At 36.9% G+C, this 5,604-nt stretch overlaps 1 long non-coding RNA gene across 1 annotated transcript in view; it reads left to right on the top strand.

Moving 5' to 3' along the window:
* LOC128248936 (uncharacterized) overlaps positions 1-5,604 on the top strand; it is a 28,270-nt gene that overhangs the window by 1,333 nt on the left and 21,333 nt on the right. The window lies entirely within an intron of this gene.

Here is a 5,604-nt window from a genome sequence, read left to right as displayed (position 1 = left end):
ATATATAGATATATATATATATTTAGAGAATTAACATTGCTTATATATATATATATAAGAGAGAAACAAAAAGGGGGGGGTGCTAAGAAATGTCTGATGTGACTGTAAAAGCATATTGGAGCCTGACTGACATACACGTGCTGAGCAAAGGTAGACAGTTTATTGTTTAGTGTTACTGTTGTTATTTAGATGTAAATCCGTCCTCGCTGCTCAGCCCTATAATATGTAATAATAATGTTTGTTCTTCCTTTTTAAAGATGCGTGTGATTTAAAGGAGACTTGGCTGGTGTTTTACCAGGATGAATGACCATACAGTCATTTCACTTTTTGCTTTGTTGCTACTACTTGTAGCGAGATCTAAGCTGTAGGTTACAACCTGAACATCACAAATTCACTTATTATAATATGCGTGTGTGGAAAGACTTTCTAATAAAATTTTTTAATTGTTACTGTAGCGTAAGGGCTAAGATAGGACAAAATTAATGGTGTTTGCAGTCGGGTTTCAATTCCCAGTCTTCTCTGTCTTGTCTCTCTCTCTCCCTCTTTTTTCGCTGTTTACTATCATTGAGATACTACTTTCAATTACACTTTCTCGTTAGCATAAACATTTATTTACACGAAATTAACTTTAAAGTTTTGGCATTCCTATAGAATAGAGTCGGAAATTAGCTAATGCACCAAAAACCGAAATTTCTATGAATCTATGCTTTAAGCCGTCTTAGAAACATGAAGGCCCTTCCGGACAAGTCGATGTACTAGGTCTGACAGCAAGCCACAGCATATATATGGATTAGAATTCAGTCCCTAGACTCGTAGGCCCCAGGGCAACTACCCTGTGTGCCAATGCCTTAAGACAGCACTGATCGTAGATAACCAATTTACGAAAAATGCACAAACAAGGGGCTGTGAAAAGCAGTTTAAGGGTCCGAAAAGTAATCAGTAATTATAAACTCTAGCAAACTAACTTTACCCCACGAAACCTAACGGGTTATTATAAACAGCTGAATAATACAAAACACCTTAAAACACGTTTAACAATAATTTAATTATAAAACAGAACGTGTGTTTTATATATGTATTACTAAATCATTATTTGAAGTTGGCGTCAGAAAGTTAAGGTCTCGCCATGCTTTTCTTTTTAAAAGTTTGTGTAAACATCGTTACTCACCTCCATGGTTGAGGAATTTATTAACTGTTTTTGGTTAATTAGCTCTTTATACCTCCACTTAAATATTTGCTGCTTCTTCAGTAAAATTCGTCTCTTTAGGTTTGTTAATTCATAAATTACAACAATTATTGTTATCAAATGATTATCAATTAATCCTTTTTTCCATGTATACCTTTTTTAACATTATAGATCACTTGTTTTAATAAGACTACCATAACTTTGGTTATAATCACAGAACAACGAAGTACGATGTGTGATCATGTGAAATATCAAGCTAATTGTTCAAGTTCCTGTCCAGGATGTTTAAATGACCACACAGGATTAGGGTATAAAACTTGTTGTCGCTTCATCTTTGACCCCAAATTTTATAGTTTATTTTTGTCTGTCAGTTGGATGAGAGTTGGCCACGCTGTTGGCCTGTTATTGTCTGGCCAACTGACACCCTTCCTGGGTAAAACCAGTTACAACAGGGAGAGGGGTTGTCGAGTCACAAACACACACATATATGTATAAATATAATATACACACAAGCATACATACATAGTACACACACATAGGGATGGAGGGGAGGGCAAGTGTGATAGGGAGGAGTAAAATATAGGAGGAGGGAGAAAGGTGGAGTAAATTAGGAGAAAAAGAAAAGTGTGTGTCAAATAACGGAGGAATAGGTAGAGAATAAGTAAAGGAGACAGAATATATACATATATATATATATATATACACACACACACACACGCACAGTGGGGAGGTAAGAGGAATAAGGAACCAATAGGAAAAGAAAAAGAAAGAGAATAATAAGAGTGAAAGTGAGAGTAAAATGGGGATATCAAGGAAAGAGAGAGAAATGAGGGTGAGAGATTGAGAGAAAGAGTAAATCAGTGAAGAGTAGGAAAGACAAGTGTAAAGATAGAGAATTATATACATAGAGAGAGAGAGAGAGAGGATAACTTATAAAGAGAGAAAAAGAGAAGAATGTATAAAGCCAGAAGGAAGTAAAAAGATTAAGGTATGAAGATACAGAGAAAAAATAGATAAGAAATATATACAGAGAGAGAAAGAGAGAGAGAGAGCGAAAAAGAAATAAAGGAAAGAGAGGAGAATAAAGTGAATGAGAGTTGTGAGCTGTGAAAGATAGAATAACGGTTTTGAATTTTAGAACAAGACTAGCAATTTTGGGGGAAGGGATAAATCGATTATTTTTTCTCCCTAGTATTTGACTGGTGCTTTATTTTATCAGCCCCTAAAGGATGAAAGGCAATATCGACCTCGACGATATTTGAACTCAGAACGTTGACAACCGCAAGAAATGCAGCTATGCATGAGCTAACGATTCTGCCGTTCGCTGGCTGGCAATCTTATCGAAACAGAAACCCGCTGGTTTTGCAAATAAGGCCTGGAATTTGTGGGGACTGGGGATAGTCGATCACATCGATCCTAGTATTTGACTGGTACTTAATTTATCGATCCCGAAAGGATTAAAGGCAAAGTCGACCTCGGCGGAATTTGAACTCAGAACGTAACGGCAGACGAAATACTGCGAAGCATTTCGCCCGGCGTGCTAACGATTCTGCCAGCTCCGTCGCCTTTGCTTTTGTAAATAATAAAAGTTGACAGAGAAGTGTGAAAAAGATGGGAAAGTTACAGAGAGAGAGGGAAAGAGAGAGAGAATGAAGAATATATAAACAGAATGAGAGAGAGGAATAAAATAAACACGGGAGAAGCAGGAAAGTGGGTGATCAACTTTAAAACAAGAGAGAAGCAGGAAAGTGATCAACTTTAAAAGAGAGAATAACTGAAACGGAGGTGTGTGTGTGTGAAGTCTGCAACAGATGTGGGTGTATGGTTATGTTTGTAATTTTGTGTGTGTGTGTGTGTGTGTGTGCGTCCGTGCGTGTGTGTCAGAGCTGCTATGCGTAATTGTATGAATATCTGTAAGTATGTGTTAATATTTTGTGCCTGGGCGGTAAATAGGTAGAATCGGTCGCATTGGGGACAAAACACTTCCGATGTTATTAAATTTTGAGTTCAGTTCTCACCTACTCTGCTTTTCGTTTTTTTTTGTTTTGTTTTTTCCCCCATGGTTAATAAAATAAGTAACAGCTGTTTGCGAGAATTGATCTAAACGAAGGAAGATTTGGTTGACTGAAGCCAAACTAACTTAGGTCATACGGAAACATTGCCTTTAGAATTGAATGTTTTGTAATTTTCGAGTTGTCCCTGTTTATGTCAAAATGGCCAATGATTTTGTTTAATTTTTAATTATGCATCTCTGGTCATTCATCATGATCATCATCGCTTAACGTCCATTTTCCTTGCTGGCATGGGTTGGACGGTTTGACTGAGGTTTGGAGAGCCAGCAGCTGCACCAGGCTCCAATCTGATCTGGCGATGTTTCTACAGTTGGATGCCCTTCCTAATGCCAACCCCTTCGAGAGTGTAGTGGGTGCTTTTTACGTGCCACCAGCGCAGGAGCCTCAAAATGGAGAAGACAACTTTGGCTGAACTACATCTCGGAAGTATATGATAAAAGTCTCAGGAGGAAACTTTTGTCACATTCCATATACTTAAGGCACTATCATAAGATCCCTTCTAAGCTCTCTGTCGTAAGATTCCACCAAAAGAACACTGTCCAAGAATTCTGTTCTAATATTTTTTTGTCTTGCAAGTACTTGGTGACCCTGTCAGTGCAGATGCCACTTAAAAGCACCCAGTCCACACTCTCAGAGTGGTTGGTGTTTGGAAGGGCATCCAGCAGTAAAAACCTTGCCAAAACTGACCTTACCTATGCTTGTGCCATGTAAAAAGCACTAAGTTCACTCTGCTGGGTGGTCGGTGTTAGGAAGGGCACCCAGCTGTAAAAATCTTGCCAAAACAGTTACAAAAGTCTGGTGCAGGCTTCTACCCAGCTAGCTCTTGTCAAACTGCCCCACCCATGCTAGCATGGAAGGTGGATGTTAAATGACGATGATGATGATGATGATGATGATATCACTATTACAATTTAGCACCTTATCTAACAGGGTAAACTCAAGAGCTGTAGATGAAGTTTGCTATGGGTGTGTAACAAGGAATGGTCTTTCTGAATAGCCACTGCAAGAACTTTAGTAAATTCTTGACCCATCCTATTTTTGGTACCCAGGAACTAGTTTATCTCTGAGTTGTACCCTGGAATGATCAAAAGTTGACTGCAAACTAAAGTCAATGCATGCCCTCATTCACACACATGGGCATGTATACATATTACATATGCATGTGTGTGTGTGTGTGTGTGTGTGTGTGTGTGTATCTACATATATACATACATATGCTGTTGCTGCTGCTGATGATGATGATGATATATACATATACAATCCAATCTCTATATGTTCTGATTGTTCACTTGTGCTCCAACCCAACTTCAATACAAACATACAAACCTACAAATATACATTAATACTGAATTCAATGAGCATTTGAATATATATGTACGCATGCATACACAAAGAGATATGCTTACATTTACTGTCATACATTTGTATAAGCCACACAGATGCACACACACACACACATGCATATATAGGCATATATACATACACATAGTAAATATATATATATATATATATATATATATATATATATATATATATATATACTCATACATGCAATTCATATAGTTTCCATTTAATCATATATATGCAATATATAAGCTGGCATATGAGCTCATTCATGCGTGCAAATAGAATCATATATGAATATTTTCATACTATATCTAAACAGACATAATCTATATGAACATTAATACACAAAATTTTAGACATGAAAATGACACAAATTCAAGCTTTACTGTCCCAGTTCATTAAAGTTACTACTTCAAAAATGTGTAGAACCCGAATGAAGCAGAAATATCATTGATTTGGGTGCATATTTGAACTGTAATGCAAAGCAATTCTTTGTTGGCGTTATGCTTTATGTGCTGATATAAGTTCAGAATTCCTGTTTAAGACTGAATCCTTAGCAAAAAGGGATCTTTATTGCTTCCATTGCACATATATTGTAAGGTCTTTTATTACTGTAATAAGGTTTGGCCTTCCATTGAATATTGTACTGGGTGTTTTTTCTTTTATCCTTCAGGTTCCAGATATACACAGAAAGTGATGTCGTATTTCTTATGGCCAGGTTTGAAAATGATATGATTGTGTGTTGTGTGATAAGACACTTGCTTCCCAACTACATGGTTCCAGGTTCAGTCCCACTGCATGGCACCTTGAGCAAGGGTCTTCTATTATAGCCTAAGCCAAAGCCTTGTGAGTGGATTTGCTAGACAGAAACTAAAAGAAGCCCATCATGTGTATATATATATATATATTGTTGTATTTGGGGATGGTCATATTGCCAGTTTAGCCAATAAAAACACACGCACTGTATATTTGGTGTTAATTTTTTTTTTTTTTTTTTTT

This window comes from Octopus bimaculoides, chromosome 10, assembly GCF_001194135.2.
Source record: "Octopus bimaculoides isolate UCB-OBI-ISO-001 chromosome 10, ASM119413v2, whole genome shotgun sequence".
Lineage (NCBI taxonomy): Eukaryota > Metazoa > Mollusca > Cephalopoda > Octopoda > Octopodidae > Octopus > Octopus bimaculoides.
Note: the sequence above shows the minus strand (reverse complement) of the source record. Positions and strands in the feature narration are given on the sequence as shown.